We start from the raw sequence: 19,624 nt of genomic DNA, 5'->3' as shown, positions 1-19,624 counted from the left end.
CATTATGATGAATACATTACTTGTTCTATGACAATAAACTTAGAAGATGAGCATGAACATTTTTTTTAAAAGTATACTTATTTATTACAACTTTAATGCATAAATAAAGGTGCACATGACGGTCTTAACATCTAGAGGTATTTTCTCCCAGTCAACTATAGGGCAAACAGAGATTAATGTGGGCGGTGCATTATGATTAACATGTAATACATAATACTTACATAACTTAATAATATATATACATATCTACCAATACATATACAATATATATACAAATCAACAATGAAAGTCAGGTTCCTGAATGAGGAGGGGTAGAGGAATATTATACATAGAAAACACCCAGACCGATACAAACAATAATACTCATCAATACAAATGTTTGTGCCGTGCGAGCAATCAAACCTGCGACCATTGGAAGTAAGGCGGTGTGCTAAACCACTGGACCACCTAGGTCGTCTGATTGTTTTATTGATTAACCTGTTAACCGAGCGGGACGTATAAATACGTCAAACGTGAAACTTTTTTGTGCATGTAGGACATATGTATACCTACATTTTTTAATTTCTGTGTCCTGGAACCTGGAGAGGGTGGAATATTTCATATCAAAATTATATTGTGCTGACGTACTGACACCTCCTAGTGATTTTGTTTTTCGGACTACTCTAATGCTGTTGGCCGCAGCTGGCCTTTACAGCTTCACCGGACGTTAGGGGGCGAGTGCAGATGGCACTCCAAACCCGCGGAAGTACTTATGGAGCGGCTGAAGGCCAACTCCTGCCTGACGGATACGACTTTAGTCTCAGGGCACCACTAGGGGTTCGAACCTCGGCTCAGGCCGTCGTAAATTCGAACCCCGTTTGAATTGGACGGGGGATCGATCGGAGGGGTCCTAGTGAAAGACAGTGCCCATTATATGGTGCGTAATTAAAAAAGGAATTACCTGGTTAACGGGTTAATGTTTGAATTCTGCAGAACCACCACTCGTAAAATATATTTCAATATACAATATATACTATATTTAATAGTAAACTAGATAAATATTGCTCTAAATCCTTTCAATAAAATCATATAATACTCATAATTGACGTGCGAATGCTCATAGATCTTCATATATGAAATCAAAGTAAACATCGTTCCGTATAGGCTTAGAAAATAAACCTACCAAATATTGTTGTTACTATTTTTGACGGCCTCGTTGGTTAAGTGGTTTAGTACACCGCTTTACTTCCGATGGTCGCGGATTCAATTCCTCGCACTGCACAAACGTTTGTATTCATGAGTATGATTGTTTGTTTCGGTCTGGGTGTTTTCTATGTATAATATATATGTATGTATTTGTATCAGTTATCTAGTACTCATAACACAAACTTTAGGTAGCTTAACTCAGATAGTCGCTGGTTTAATAAGGTGGAGGAATCGAACCCGCTACTGGTCGCGGGTTCGATTCCTACACCACTAGACCACCGAGACAAACATTTGTATTTATGTTTGTTTCTTTATACTATGTTTTTTTTTCAGAGATGTTAATGGAATGGTGCACCCGCCTGCGCTAACAGTGTACGCTGGCGGGGCACCAGTGGAAGATAATTGTATGAGCGTGGAGTGAGGTCAGGTGGTCTAGCGGTTTAGCATACCGCTTTACTTACAGTGGTTGCGGGTTCGATTCCTCGCACGATGCAAACATTTGTATTCATGAGAACGATTGTTTGTATCAGTTTGGGCGTTTTCTATGTATATTATATATGTATTTACAAAAAAAAATACAAAACAAAATAATATTCATAGTATGTAAGTACAGAAGGCGGTCTTATCGCTTAAGAGATTTCTTCCAGATAACCTTTGGGTAAGGAGAAACGACATAAGGTGGTGGATGGCGCATGATGGAATGAATAAACATAAATAATAATAGTAATATATCAAATATAGTGTAAATATAATATACATACATACATAAATATATAATTTAAAATTAAAAAAACATCTACACACAGTAATTAAAAATCTATATCAGTTGTCTAGGACACAAAACACAAACTCTGCTCACCATGGGACTAGATGGCGCTGTGTTAATTGTCCAGGGTTATTTGTTTATGATTATCATTATATAGTATAAAACAAAGTCGCTGTCGTTGTCTGTCCCTATATATGCTTAAATCTTTAAAACTACGCAACGGATTTTGAAGCGGTTTTTTTTTAATAGATAGAGTGATTCAAGAGGAAGGTTTATTTAATACATGTACACCCGTGCGAATCCGGGATGAGTAGCTAGTTTAATATAAAAGTGAAGTGGGGAAGTTAGGGGACTACAGGTGTTCTTCCTCGACGGAGTCTATTTCGGGGCGCGTTGTTACCGCGAGGAGATCTGGGTCATCCGGACTACTCCGCCGCTACACGGACTATTTTGGGCAACATTTTTCATTTCTATATTTCCCCGTTTGATTTTAGTCCACGATGTTCTTTTTGGGGTTCCGCGTCTTGATCAAATTTAACAGGTTGAAGAAATAGAAATAGAAATTAGTAGCTATGTACGGTCAGGTTGATCTCCACGCGGTTCCCCTCGGAAAACATCGTGATAAATTCCTGTCATATTGGTCAGAGGAATAGGATTGTTAGTAATGTGGATTAATAAGCCCATTCCTAGAGGAATATTTAAGCGGTACAAAATAGAATTCAGCAACATCGTCTCTGAAAAGCACTAGAAATAGAAATAATCTTTAATCAAATAAACTCATTACAAGCACTTTTGAATAGTCATATTTTGATTCTACCACTCATTCGGAATGCAGATTCATCACAAGAAGAATGAGCAAGAAACTTGTGTGTTGCTCTTTTTAATAGGTGTTTTTTTTTTAATATAAATAATTACAGTATAACAAGTAAGAGGCATGCGATAATCAACATAGAAGTCGCTACGCACTCATTATTAATGTAATCAGATAATGTTGTCAGTGCTATAGATTTAAAGTCTTTCTATAAAAACATTATTATCGTTAACGAATTCTTCAATTTTATAGTAAGCTTTTTTGCGAAGGAACTGTTTTATTTGACATTTAAATCTTTTTTCTGGCATATTTATAACAGACTCTGGTATTTTATTGTAAAACCTTACGCAATTGCCATAAAACGAATTACTAACTTTAGCCAAACGACATTTAGGTAAAATCAGTTTGTTATTGTTACGTAAGCTTTTATTAGTGCAATCACTAACTCTTTTGAAACTGTCTATATTCCTTCTGGCATAGATGATATTTTTATAGCATAGAAGAATATTATTTCTCACATAGAAACCGGATTTTTTTTATTGTTAACTAGCTGTTTCCACAACTGTGAAGGATGGAGACCAAGATGACGAGCAAAAGTAAAACGGCACCGGTAGTTGAAGAATATTTTTGTATTAAATTGACTTATATAATATAAAAACAATATAATATTATAAAAAAAACATAAATAATAAAAAAGGTGAACCCACCCGTGAAGCACTTTGCTACACAATTGTGTCTTGGTGCAATAGGGCCAGTTTGCGCACGGGTCTCCTCAGCGTGCCCCCTTTGGTGGCCACATCTGCTACTCGCACGACTCCATCTTTGCCTGGGAAGACCCTGGTTACTCTTCCCATAGGCCACACTCCTCGTGGTAAATCCGGCTCGAAGGACCAAATGTGAAGGATGGAGACCAAGATGACGAGCAAAAGTAAAAAAAAATTTTGTATTAAATTGACTTATATCATATAAAACAATATAATATTATAAAAAAACAAGTAATAAAAAAGGTATAAAAATAGTTTGCAACAGCGTCCGAGTGGTTATACTTTATTTTTCTAAAATAAAAGTAGCCTAAGTTACTTCTTATTACAAAAGCTACCTACCAATAGAAGTCTCGTCAAAATCGGTCCAGCCATTTCTGAGTTTAGCCACAAACAGACAGACAGACAGACAAAAATTGTAAAAAAAAAATATTTTGGTGTATGTACCGTATTTATATTCGTATGCATGTAGTAAAAAACGGTTATTTCAATATTACAAACAGACACTCCAATTTTATTTATATGTATAGATTAATGGCGTTATGTGAATTGTTCAGGGGTATTGTTATTATTATTATTACTTCTGAACTAGAGATCGGCTTTCCATTGTTGTCTTAGTGCTGATAAAATAGAATAGAATAGAAAACTTTCTTTATTCAAATAAACTTAAATCTAAGTAATTTTGAATAGTTATACTTATTTTTTTTAATAACGCTCTTTCGTAAAGCTCGTCCATATAGAGATCAAAAAGAAAAAGCGTGTTGCTCTTTTGAATAAATGTTGTTCTAAATAAATACACATTAACAAGGATTAGGCATGCGACAATCAACATGAACTCGCTACGCACGCATTCCTTGTGTCCTTGTGCAATCAGATTATTGTCAGCGCTATGAATTTTAAAAGTTTTTTCTACAAAAAATGTTTTATCATATACAACCTCTTCAATTCTAGCCTAGCTTCACATTAAACATTGAAACGTTTAGTTGTGATATAGTCCAAGAGACAGATTCTTATTTATAATGTTGCTATGTAATGGATGACTGTAGAAACGTAAAAATGGCGACTTGCCCTTAAATTACTTAAATTCAGGAATTTGGCCCAGAAATCAACTGCAATACCAATTTCACCACAACTCTCGTTTAATCAAAATAATTAACTACTCAAATGATTTATTACCTCCGATCGGGGGGAGCGGCGCGGGGTGGCGCGGGGTGGAGGGGGGAGAAAATATCCGCCACCGGCGACGATGTGAAATGCGTCTGATAACGCGTCAATTTTTATCATTCCCGGTATTACAGTTACTGGCTAACCTATCCGTTATATTGGTGTTCTGCATCTCGCTATTAAAGTTTTTTTGTAATTAGCTATATTAAATGTACGTGTCGTGCTTATAGTGGCACAATTTTCTCGGGTACACAGATAAAGAAAGAAATATACATAGATCAAGTACAATAGATGTACTCCGTAATTAAATATATATAAATATATATATTTATATTATGTATATTTCTTCCTTTATCTGTGCACCCGAGAAAATTGTGCCAAATGAGTATGACAAATACTTATAATATATATATGTATATATAAATACATATATACATATACTATCTACTCGCCCCGGCTTCGCACGGATACATGTATTATTATATATGAAAACCTTTCTCTTTAAACACTCTATCTATTAAAGTAACCGCTTGAAAATCCGTTGCGTAGTTTTAAAGATTTAAGCATACATAGTGACGGACAGCGACAGCGACTTTGTTTTATACTATGTAATGATGAAGATTATATATATAACAATAACTATGACTGTAATAGATGTACACCCCTCAGATCGATCCCCCGTCGGATTCAAATGAGGATCGAAATTACGACATCCTGAGCCCGAGCCTCGAACCCCTACTAGCCCGGGGGGTGCCCTCAGAATAAAGTTGTATCCGTGACGTAGTTGGTCTTCAGCCATTCTAAGTTCTTGCACGGGTTTGTAGTGCCATCTGCCATCGTCCAGTGAAGCTGTAAAGTCCAGGTGCAGCCAACAGCATTAGAGTAGTCCGAAAAAAAAAAGATAGATGTAAAAAAATGTACCTTATTATTATGTGCAATTGGTCTATTTAAAATATTTATAAATTTGATCTATTTATAATTGTCGGTTATGATGAGGGGCAAAGAGAGTATTTTTTGGCTTGGGTAAAAAAATTAACGAACACGCGACTTCGTCCGCGTGGAATTTAACTTTATTTTTCTAAAATAAAAGTAGCCTAAGTTACTCCTTATTACATCAGCTTCCAGCCAAAAAAGTCCCGTCAAAATCGGTCCAGCCATTCAGAGATTAGCCGGAACAAACAGACAAACAAAAATTGTAAAAAATGTTATTTTGGCGCATGTACTGTATTTATATTCATATACATGTAGTAAAAAAACAGTTAAGTCAATATTACAAACAGACACTCAAATTTAATTTTAATGTATAGATGTATAGATAATGCAAGCAAACTAATAAAGCAATATGCTTAAAGACAGAAAAGAGGTGGAGGAGCACGTCCAGATTTCATACAAATAATGCTGTTGTTTCTATGATATAGTATAATCATAGTAAATGATATAATGTTTATAGTATACAGGAATTATTAATTTCTTATTCCCCAGGAATAGCCGATAAAGCATGAACGGAAGCCACGTCCCCTTCCGTTCAAGTCCCGAGTCCATTAGTTCTGTCCATACAATTTTGGTCGTGGTAATCCATGACCAAAACTGTATGAAGATAGAGAAGAATACAATATTTTTTTAATAATAATAAACACTAATCTCAATCTTTAATTCCTTAATTCCTTAATCCTTACTAATTTGTTACGCTTTCCCGCAAAAACTACTGAACCGATCATCATGAAATTTGGTACACATGTTCTTGGAGGTATTAGAATGAACATAGGATACTTTATATTGAAAAAAAATAATAATTTTTTTATTTAATGGATTCAATGCAAGCGAAGCCGCGGGTAAGAGCTAGTAACATTATAAACGCAAAAGTTTGTGAGTATCGATGTTTGTTACTCTTTCACGCAAAAAAACCAAACCTTACAGTAATATAATAATAATAATAATAATCGCAGGACAATTCACACAGCGCCATCTAGACCGAAGTTAAGCTAGCTAAAGCTTGTGTTATGGTTCCTAGACAACTGATACAAATACACAGATAATTATTTTTTTGTAAATACATACATATTGTACATAGAAAATACCCAGACCGATACAAACAATCATACTCATGACTACAAATGTTTGTGCCGTGCGAATCGAACCCGCGACCATCGGACGGAAAGCGGTGTGCTAGACCACTAGACCACCGAGGACGCCGCATCAGAATAACACATAGGCTATATTTTTTATTGAAATTTAACGCAGGTAAAACCGCGAGCACAGTTAGTACTATACAAAAAGGTACAGCCGTACCAACCGGTCACCCTTCACCCAAAATTATCGTTCACATTTAAACTCCCATATTATGTGGAAGATTGAGCACTTTAATTATAAACATCGATTATTAAGACGCCGAAACGAGCACCTCGCGACTTCGAAATCGGTTAATAAATAAATAAACATACAAGTGATTACCGCCGGCCGCCGACCGCCGGGGAGCGGCGAAAAGGAAAAAAACATCGCCAAAGCCGTACAACTCAATTTTGGAGGCGCAGCGCGGTAGAAATAAAGTGGAAAAAAAACACCACGCGGTCCTTTATTAGTGTCCTATCAGCTTAAACCAATATTCTTATATATATAAATAATAAATAAACAAATAAACCTGGACAATTAACACAGCATAGTTCCACGGTAAGCAGAGCTCGTGTTATGGGTAACTAATATGAATATTAAGATTTTTTTTGTAAATATCTTGTGATCAACTCACCACGCGGTTTTATTAGTGTCCTATCAGAGGCCAATATTCTTATATATATAAATAATAAATAAACAAATAAACCTGGACAATCAACACAGCATAGTGACAAGAAATTAAAATATGAATATTAAGATTTTTTTGTAAAAAGCACAGAAATTAAATGGTAGAAAAAAGCACCACGCGGGCCTTTATTACTGTCCTGTGAGCTTAAACCAATTTTCTCTCATATATAGCTACTCGCCACGGTTTTGCACGGGTGTATATGTATTATATATATATATATAGCTTCTAGCTATCTATAAAAAAAACCGCTTCAAAATCCATTGCGTAGTTTTAAAGATTTAAGCATACGTAGGGACAGACAGCGACAGCGATTTTGTTTTAGACTATGTAATGAAGATTTATATATAAGAGATATATTAATATTATAAACCCGAAAGTTTGTGAGTATGGATGGATGTTTGCTACTCTTTCACGCAAAAACTACTGAACTGATTTTGATGAATCTTTACAGTAATATAACTTATACATCAGAATAACATATAGGCTATAAATTTCACGCGAGTAAAACCGCGGACACAGCTAGTAATAAATAAATAAATTACCCTGGATAATAATTAACACAGCGCCATCTAGTCCGACGGTAAGCAGACCTGGGTGTTGTGTTCTGGGTACTAGACAACTGATATAAATATTAAGATTTTTTTATAAATATCTCGTGAAAGCCATACAGCCGGTACAGCTCAATTTTAGAGGCGTAGCGCGGTAGAAATAAAGTGGAAAAAAACACTACGCAGCCCTTTATTAGTGTCCTGTGAGCTTAAACCAATTATTTCTTATATATACATACTAACTGTGCCCGCGCTTTTACCTGCGCATAAAACAATATTGCGACTATAAATTGAGATGTAAGCTATCCTATCTTTCAAGTTGGATCATGTTGCACACGATGTGCAAATCAAAAATGCAATCGATTCAGTAGTTTAGGACCATCCATCGCGGACAAACAACGTGACACGTAATTTTTATAAGGATATAGAGAAACTAAGTCGTGCACCCTAATCTTTGACATTAGGGTACACTACTTTATAATGACCAATTTAAGTGCAATTTTCAGTATTTTTAATTTACTTTAATCCAAACGTTTAACAAACAACAAAATTATACTCGCATGAAGACGCGGTCTCAGCTTTTTAATAAAGTGAGACATATTTTGATGACTGGTAAAAAGTAACAATGAGCTGGTCCATCGTGAGAAAGTACACGAAACACAGTTCTCTGCAATAATGTATTTAAATATACAAAAATATTTACATACTTGCTTTTGTATAGTTTGCATAGAATGATGTTGAAATTAAAAAGAAATTTTAAGTAACAGGTGCGTAAAAGAAAATTGTAACTTAAGTTATGTTATTAAAAATTTATAATTAAAATTATATTTAGTTTTTTCTTATTGCCTAGTTTCCAAACCCTTTCTTATTATAAGCAGGTTGTAATACAGGCTCACTAACTAAAAGAAAGAGCGTTCAACAATACTGGCCACTATAAAACCCATGGCCACTTGAATTTAGAATAAAAGTTTTTAATCTATAATTAGAATTTGTCACTAAGACTCCTTTTAATATATTTCTTAGTGAGATAGAGATCTTAGTGAGACTTACTGATACTAGCCACCTAGAAAAGTTACTTGAATTTAGAAAAACATACATATATAATTAAAAATTAGAATAGTTGCAACAAGAATGCTTAGAATTTATTATTTTACATATTCAAATAATATATGTTTAATTTCAATTTTATCCTGTTGCAATCCTGTAAGCAATATTTTAAAGAATACAGAATTTGACTGTCCATGCCTATACATATTGGTGCTATTAACAGAGTTTGTAAAAAGTATTGTTGGTAGTGAGACTAGGGAGAATCGAGACCCTATGATTACCTTAACATAATAAAACCTACCCTTAATATTGTGAAGCATATAACTCTTTGCCCAATAGTTTAAAGAAAACACATAATTGGAAGCTTTTTAGGGAGAGGTTGCGTTGTCTGTTGGAGCAATCCTATTACAGTGTTGAAAATTTTCTTAGCAGCAAAAATTGTATAATTTCAAACACAATATACACTGTTACTGAAGAAATATCATATATCAAAAATTAAGCCTACAGTCTCTAGAGTAGGTGGCCATTAAACATAGAAACGTTTAAAGGTGAGTGAGTTTGGATGATGATGAGTTTGTTTTACTTTGTAGTAAGTAGTGGAGGATGACTTGACAGCATGAAGTCATGTCTGTTAGTCCATCCTTAACTTCATCAGGATTTAACCACGATTGTTTCCAGGATTAACCGCTTGGTTGGTTTAAAATTAAACATATATTATTTTAATATGTAAAATAATAAATTCTAAGCATTCTTGTCGCAATTATTCTAATTCCTCCTTCAAGCGAAGGTCGATCTGTTAGGGATTTATTGCTATTGCATGTAACATTCTCAATTCAGAATAAATCAGTCAACACAATGAGTATCCGATCGGTCGAACTCGTGAACGGGTGCTGCTTGTGGGGACTGGTCTGTTCGGGTTGTGAACACTGGTTACACTATTTGCTTTTGCAATAGCAGATGCTGGTGGATACTCTATTCTCCCAAATATTCTTGAAATTAAAAATGTATCTGTATTATCGTAAACATGTAGACACATTTATTTGAAAAGAATACGAGTAGAGTTTCTTGTCAGATCTTCTTATCTTCTTCCGAACTGACGGTAGATTTGACATATCATAAGGGTCTGTAATATAATAATAATAAACCTGGACAATTAACACATTGCAATCTAGTCCCACGGCAAGCAGAACTTGTGTTATGGGTACTAGACAACTGATATAAATATTTAGATTTTTTTGTAAATACATACAAATATACATAGAAAACACCCAGAGCAATACAAACAGCCATACTCACGAATACAAACGTTTGTACCGTGCGAGGAATCGAACCCGAGACCACCGAGGAATAAAGGTAGAATTAAATATAATAAAAATCCTTCACAAATGGCACAGTAACAAAGTCCTCCCTTTAGTGCGTTGCGCGCGCACTCAGATTACAGAACGGCGCGCGCGGCGGTGGTCCGCCCCGCTCGCCCCCGCACCCCCGCCCCTCGCCCCTCGCACCTAACGAGCCGGGATTACGGGGAGCCCGATTAATTTGCGAGCCCGGCTGTTTGTGCACTGGTTAAGGGCAGGCTCTGTATGTAGGTATGCGTGGAATTCAGTTTTTTTTTTAATGTTTGAATATGGAATGCACCAGTTTGTGGTAACGGTATATGCTAGGCTGCCAGTGATGATGATGAGCATGAAGGTCAGGTCCGTCCTGGATTAAGTGAATTAATACCGGTGATCTAGCGGTTAGCACACCGCCTTACTCCCGATGGTCGCGGATACAATGATAGGGATGAGAAACATATGTACTTTTATATAAAAAAAAATGTATTTAAGGGATGAGAAACATAATTGTTAAAATAAACAATAATCCTAGTTTTATCTCTCATAAAAAAAAATGTATATAAGTATTTATGTCACCCATAAAATACAAGATTTGTAAGCTGCGTAGCTTGGGACTAGAAAACGGGTCAACTAGTGTTACATAAATTGACGCGGGTGATTCCTCAATTGTATTTATGACTGTTAATTGTTATATATATTATAAACAATATATATATCCAAGTAGTTATATCAGAAAAAAAATATCTGTGTATTTGTATCATCGAATACTATATATAGGCCATAACATCACGTGATCAATAGGAGCGGAGCATGACACAAGTCTTTTCTTCTGACGATCTAGATTAACTTGGTATGTATTTACGAAAAAAATTCTAGATGGCGCTGTGTTAATTGTCCAGGGTTATTTAAAAAAAAGTGTTGCAAAAACGGCTAAAGTTGAATATTGAATGTTATATAAGACAACCGATTCAGAATTATAGGATTACCTCATTTCCACATCTAGAATTCAAAACTAATTGACAACTTCAAGCCATTTTCGAGATGTGATTGACAAGTGGAGCACAATTACCACGTTTCTTGATGTAACACAGGTAACAAACACAAATCACAGTGACACGCTGGTTATATTTAATTAAGTATAACAATAATTAAAGTAATTTATAAGGAGGTATTACATTATCAAATGTTAAGAGATCAAGTGTTAGGGAGGAAAGAAAAAAAGAACATTTTTGACAACTATTGTATTCACATGTTCATATAATAACAACTAAACATTAAGATATACATACTGACATATATATAGCATTACATAGTATAAAACAAATAGTGATAAGGGTTGTCCACCCCTAGCATTTTAGTTTTATTATTTGGACATAATTTTATTATTTTATGTATTATAAACCTTTCTCTTGAATCACTCTATCTATTAAAAAAACCGCTTCAAAATCCGTTGAGTAGTTTTAAAGTTTTAGGCATACATAGACAGACAGCGACAGCGACTTTATTTTATACTATGTAATGATTACACTAGCTGTGCTCGCGGTTTCACTCGCCTGAAATTTCTAGCCTGTCATTCTGATATATCTTAATAATATTATATACGCGAAACTTTGTGAGTAAGGATGGATGTTCGTTACTCTCTCACGCAAAAACTACTGACCGAATTTTGATGAAACTTTACAGCAATATAGCTTATATATCAGCATAACATATTTGCTATAAATTTAATGCGAGTCCACGGGCACAGCTAGCTATATTACTGTAAAGTTTCAACAAAATGAATTTAGTCATTTTTGTGTGAAAGTGTAACAAACATACATCCATCCATACTCACAAATTTTTGTCTTTATAATATTAGAAAGTTTATATTTCATTTATATTGTTATTTATTTATTTTGATAATATCATACCCTCTTAATTAAATCAAGGGTATACAATAGTGTCAGGTTTTTTTAGTTTGTAACTATTTCATCATAGCCAAGGACGGAACACGGTAATATAGGTGACCACTGCCACTTACCATCTAATGGTAAATCAGCTCGTTAACCATTTGAATCTAAATATTTTACAAGAAAAAATTAAGAAAGATTTCTTTTTCCATAAAGCTAATGAGTAAATATTTTACATGAAGAAAAAGTTAAGGAAGTTACGCGGATTTCTTTTTCCATAAAGCTAATGAGTAAATATTTTACATGAAGTAAAAATTAAGAAAGATACGCGGATTTCTTTTTCCATAAAGCTAATGAGTAAATATTTTACATAAAGAAAAAATTAAGAAAGTTACGCGGATTTCTTTTTCCATAAAGCTAATGAGTAAATATTTTACATAAAGAAAAAATTAAGAAAGTTACGTGGATTTCTTTAGCCATAAAGCTAATGAGTAAATATTTTACAAAAATATTTTAAAAATGTAAATTTTTGTAGTCATATCTTTCTCTCTCTCTTTTATTCTTTTTTATTTAATATAAGAACAATACACAATATCTTACACAACTAAAATTTCAAATAAATTCAAATAAATATACAATTACATTATTTTTGCATACAATAAGCTTGTTTGTTTTAATTGCAAAGGACACTAAATAAATAAACTACTTAAATTAAAATAAATATAAAATAACAATTTTGTAGTCTGATCTCTCTCTCTCTCTTTTATTCTTTTTTATTTAATATAAGAACAATACACAATATTTTACACAATAAAATTTCAATAAATATACATTTACATTATTTTTGCTTACAATAAGCTTGTTTGTTTTAATTGCGTAAGACACTAAAGAAATAAACAACTTAAAAGAAAATAAAAATAAAAGAAATTGAATAAGAAAAGAATAGAATAGAAATCATTTATTCAAATAAACTTAAATTTAAGTACTGTTGAATAGTCATTACTTATTTTTTTAATCTACCGCTCATTCGGAAAGCTGTCTTATCACGAGAAGAACAAGGGATGGTAGCCCCATTGCTATCAATATACCATGTCATGCCGACCTCCACGCGGTCCCCCCTGGAGACCATTGTGGTCAGTTTATATTATATTATATATTTATAAGTTTATCAATCTATGACATATCAACATTCAAATACAATGTACATTGTTCATGAATAAATATATAAAAAATCTTATATATCTTATAATTTAGCCACGGACAAACTGACCTGACTTAAAACACATCCTATCATCCTCCACTGGTGCCCCGCCAGCGTATACCGTTAGCGCAAGCGGGTTCACCATATCCTTATCATCTCTGAAAAAAAAACCATCACTTCGAGCAGAGAGGAATAAATATAGATGAAGCTGTACTGTACATGATGAAACAAATACAGAAAAATGCTCTATTAATACTCTATTCATTACGAAATATTATAAGGCTATTTTATTGTTTTTTTTTATAATAATAATAATAATAATAATCTTAGGACAATTCACACAGCGCCATCTAGACCCAAGTTAAGCTAGCTAAAGCTTGTCTTATGGGTACTAGATGACAGATACAAATACATAGATTTTTTTCCAAATACATAGAAAACACCCAGACCGATACAAACAATCATACTCATTAATACAAATGTGCATGCGAGGAATCGAACCCGCGACCATCGGATAATAAACCACCACCACCACCACTAGACCACAAACAAACATTTTCTAGATTCACAATTATAACGTCCTTCACTTTCGCCGCGCCTAATTGTGTTACAGTAAATTCGTGACTACCGACAAACGGCGAAACGTCCAAAAAAACAACAAACGCCGCCGAGAGGTCCAGACGTGTCCTTTTCGGATTCCCAAAACGTCTTTACACAAACGTTGGTACCAATACTCCAATACATTTTCATAATTTATAATCCTCGGCTATGTTTCATGGACACGTACGTTTGAATTTGAAATATCTATTAGATCAGGGGTGTGCAACCTTTTTAATCTACGGGCCATTTTTTTTAGCGGGCCGCACTTAAATTATTAACTAATTGGTAATAATGCACAAAACTTTAATAATACATTAAACATTAGAATAAAATCAAATTTAAAAAGTAAAGATTTTCTATTTAAATTTTAACACTCCAATACATTTTTATAGTTCATAATCCTCGGTTATGTTTCATGGGCACGTTCGTTTTCGGTGAGAAGTCATTGAGCGTGAATATAATTTGATATATCTATTAGATCAGGGGTGAGCAACCTTTTTAATTTAAAGCAAATTGAAATTTTAAAAAAATATGCCGGTCCGCACTAATTTCTAGTACCAATTAATGATGTATTTATAATGATCATTACAGTAAAAAAATATGAAATTTTAAAATGGATAAAAATCCTATACAACTGTTAATGTAAACTTACGTATTGCATGTTTGAACAAGAGGCCGACAAATGAGTAACTCATCACAAAAAAATTATTTCGGTTTAGTATGCACTTACATGCCATTTTCATTATAATTAATTTTGTAACAATATGTTGAGGAGAGAAATTAGAAAAAATAAATTCAAATATAGAAGTGCTAGGCGGGCCGCATAAACATGTTTAATGGGCCGCAAACGGCCCGCGGCCCGCATGTTCTTCATCCCTGTATTAGATGATGATTTGAATGAACCTAGATCCTTAAAAAACAATACTGTGCCATCGACTAAATACGTGTGGTATTCATAAAAACTTTTTTTGTGAACCAGTTAGAACTTACTAAAAATATTTCGATTATGAGATGTACTAAAATTTTATTGTAATTAATTTTATACCAAAATGTTGATGAGAGAAAGTAGAATAAATATATTTAATTGTACAAAGCTTGGCGGGCCGCATAAACATGTTTAACGGGCCGCAAGCAGCCCGCGGGCCGCATGTTGCTCAGCCCTGTTAGATGATAATTTGAATGAACCAAGATCCTTAAAAAACACTAACTGTGCCATCGACTAAGTACGTGTGTTATTACTTACTAAAACTATGTAATATTTTATCTTATCTGTGTTAAAACTAAGAATACACATATACAAACATGAACATAAATATTTGCAGTGTGCGAGGAATCAAACCCGCAACCTTCAGAAGTAAGGCTGTATACCGCTAAATCGCTAGACCACCGAGGACATTAAAAAAATAAATAATAATTAATTTGTTTTCTTTATCCAGTCGTAGTAAACCATTATTTTTTTAAATAATTTATAAAAATATACATGTAAATAAAATAACCTATTATTTTTCCAACAACAAAAATTGCCATATACGCACATATATAAATAAAAGACGCAACAACAAATACGAGATATACAAACTTTGTCCCACTAGAGGCTGCGTCGGCGCGTCCCAAGACCATTCGATGCAAATTCTCACATCGGCCGTTTTGTAGCTTGGCCCAAGGCACAAGCGAGCGACGTTTAATGAAATATTTATCTTAGTCCTTACTCATATTTTAAATTCGAAAGTAACTCTGTCTGTCTCGCATTCACGTCAGAACTACTGAACCGATTTATATGAAATTTGGTAGACTGATAGTCTAAACCCTGAGAACGGTCATAGGCTATGTTTAATGCAATAAAAAGGTTGTAAGGGGTTGAACGGGGAGATGAAAGGTTGTATGTATGTGAATATCGTCATTTTACATGGACGAAGTCGTGGATACAGCTAGTAATATTACAATTGCAAAAGTTTGTGTGTATGGAATTGGATGGATAGATGGATGGATCTTTATTATTAGATATCCTTTCACGCAAAAACTACTGAATAAATATTTATGAAATTTGACACTAATATAGTTGGACACAGACTTCTTTTGCGAAAAGAAAAAAAAAGAACGATTACAAATAAATATAAATAAAAACGTTTAACAGCAAATTATGATGAAACAACATATCTTTTACATCATTACTTATTACTCACTTGCATATCGCTAACAAAAAATCTTAATGCGTACTCTATTATAGAATATGTTCTTATGTATAGTTTTGTTAACAAAATAATAAAGTTAAAATAAACCACGTAACTGCTCGAGCTTAAGTTAGTCATACATCCTTCAAGTTCATTAACTAAACGTTAATGAAAAAAATAATCGGTACGCAATTATCTAAGTAATATTACTTTACACTACTCTACTTTGTAAAATATTATAGTTTTTAGTTCCAATAAAGAATTATTATACTCGTATTGTTACACAGAACCCCTATAACCGTATATTAAGGTTTCTCAAGTGTCGTCAACGCACATGTGATACTCCTGGTGTTTCAGGCGTTCATAGACTACGGTAACCATTTACCATCAAATGGGCCGTATGCTTGATTGCCACCATCGTAATAAAAATTTTTTTTTTAAAAAAAAACAGAAAACTATAGGCCTTGGATTATACGCTCTCGCCATGTACACCAAACTCGTTCCCTCTCGTAACTTGTTCCATATTAATATGGAATGTCGAGAATGCAATATTCGCTTCTACGGCGTAAGAGCTGAGTTTAAATAGCGGTGTGTGCGGATGAAGGACTATGGGAGCGAGTGGCGATTGTTTTGGTTCGTGGTATGTGTGTGAACAATTTCAAAAGCTGGCAATCACACATTTATTGTCACGTCTTTGTACTTATTTGGTTTATTAATAAACGCTTCTGCCCGTGACTTCGACCTCGTGACATTTATATACTTGCACTAGTTGTGCCCGCGGCTTTATCCACGTGTTATTCTTATATATAAGCTATATTACTGTAAAGTTTCAACAAAATCCATTCAGTAGTTTTTGTGTGAAAGAGTAATAAACATTCATCCACACTCACAAACTTTCGCGTTTATAATATTAATAAGATATATCATTTTCCTCACCATTTATATCTTTTTTTTATATAATACGATAATGAGAAACCTTATGTTGTCTCAATTGATGGTAAGTGGTAACCATCACCTATGTAATACTATAATATATATACATTCAATTCAATTCAAAATATCTTTATTCATGTAGGTCTATTACAGACTCTTATGACATGTCAAATCTACCGTCAGTTCGGAATGATTTCGAGATGAGAAGAACTGACAAGAAACTCAGCTCGTATTTTTTTTTAATGTTGTACATATTTACAATAATACTATTTCATTTAAATTCAAATTTGGGAGAATAGAGTGACCACCAGCATATGCTATATAAAAAAATCAAAAAAATCAAAAAATCTAATCAGTGTTCGCAACCTGAACAGACCAGTCCCCACAAGCAGCACCCGTTTACGAGTATGACGGATGAGCCAGCTATCATTGCACTCAACCATATTAGAGGGAGCACATCGACCCGGCCCACCACGCCGCCACAAGTTTGAACATGTAAATAAAATTGGAGTGTAAATATAGAAATAACCGTTTTTTACTACATGCATATGAATATAAATACGGTACATACACCAAAATTACATTTTTTACAATTTTAGTCTATTGTGTCAGTTTGTTCCAGCTAATCTCGGAAATGGCTGGACCGATTTTTACGGGACTTTTTTCGGCAGGTAGCTGATGTAATAAGGAGTAACTTAGGCTATTTTTATTTTTTGGAAAAATGAAGTTAAATTCCACGCGGGCGAAGTCGCGGGAACAGCTAGTAATAAGACACGATGACCACAGACTATAGACAGACAGGATGTCAGTATGCGATACCCTTACCACTTACGCATCGCCATTCTGAAGTTCTAAGATTTCATGCTTCTCTAACATGAAATCTTACTTATCAATAGAAACAAAAGTCAAACCCGATCATTAATAGTTAGAATTAAAATATATATAATAATTGATTAAGTATGAATGAAAATGAAAAAAGGAAAAAATGTTTATTTCTTTAAAAACAATTCAGTTACAATAACATAGTGTTGGGATGACCTAGTAAGCATGGAAATGCCTGTGTCAGGTACATCCCGCTCTTCCATATACATTGTCATATGTGTTTGTTTTTTTTTTAGATTATTTAAGCCATTTAATAACTAATATTATAAACTAAAGCCACGGTTACTTATTAGTATAAAAAAAAGAAAAAAAAAATATAATAATAAGTATACAAGCGGCATATTTGTATTAATATCAATGTGCTAGTTTGAATATATATAGTGTAATGTGTGTGTGTATGTGAAAGTATGTGTGCGTGATTGTGTGTGTGTATGTGAGTGTGTGTGTGTGTGTGTGTGTAGTTACTGTGGTAATTCATAGCATTGCAGTAGAGTTTCGACGTCTGTGTAGTTTTTTAAGTTTCTTAATATTAATGGATACACCTATATTTCTTTATTCATCTTAATATAGAGATCTGCAGATTTGTACATATATTGATGCCTTGCGAAAATTGTTTTCGTAACTGGTTTGCGAATTATGTTATCTTTCCTTATATATATGAATATTTATTTTATTATGTTTATTGTATATAAAGGTGTCCGCTGAAAACCAGCGTCGTGGCACCCCGTCACGACATATGCTGAGCGGAGACCTAGTTGGTACTCTAATTATTAATATAAAATGTAAATCAAATTTTAAAAATTATTTTCAGTGTACCAAATAAACAATTTTCTTTCTTTTCTTTCTTTTGAATATAAAACCTTCTTGGCCATCTAAGTATATTTTACTTTTTATTTACGTAATGATTCGAAATTCGAAATTTGAAAATTATTATAACAAAAGTTTGATACCTTAACATGGCGTATTAAAAATTCATTTTTATTTGGAAATTACTTGATTATTAAACACTAGTGAATAAAAGGAATTGCTATTATTTTATTGTTTAACGGATCCACCGTTAAGCAATAATAGTAATAAAAAAATACAAAACTTATGTAAACATTTATGCATTCAGTGGAAACCCGTAATTAAGTCAACACTATATACCTCAAAAAACTTCTTTCAAGTGATAACTAACTTCATAGTGGATGATTTGTTGGTCGATCAACAAAAAAAATTAATTTCATCAAATAAAAAGACTCTTTCTTCAGAATCCTCTTAAGAATAGGTAATGTGGATGTTTATTTCATCACCTTATTTCACCTTTCAAACTTCCAAATAAGTGAGCACAATATTTATTTACTGCTTACAATGAATCTTACAATGTAAATAAATTATATTTAAATTTAAACATTCAAGTTATCCCATGTGAGAGTTTGGAATCTGAACTAGATCGAAACCTTAACTACAGATAAGAAGGCCCTCGCAATACGTCTTTAAAAATATTAATAATGCTACGATTACATTCAGCCGCTTCCCCTGCCACTCGCGCT

Source organism: Achroia grisella, unplaced genomic scaffold (genome assembly GCF_030625045.1).
Source record: "Achroia grisella isolate CSIRO2021 unplaced genomic scaffold, CSIRO_AGI_Agris_v1 utg4290, whole genome shotgun sequence".
In the NCBI taxonomy this organism is placed as follows: Eukaryota; Metazoa; Arthropoda; class Insecta; order Lepidoptera; family Pyralidae; genus Achroia; species Achroia grisella.
This window is presented reverse-complemented; position numbering follows the sequence as displayed.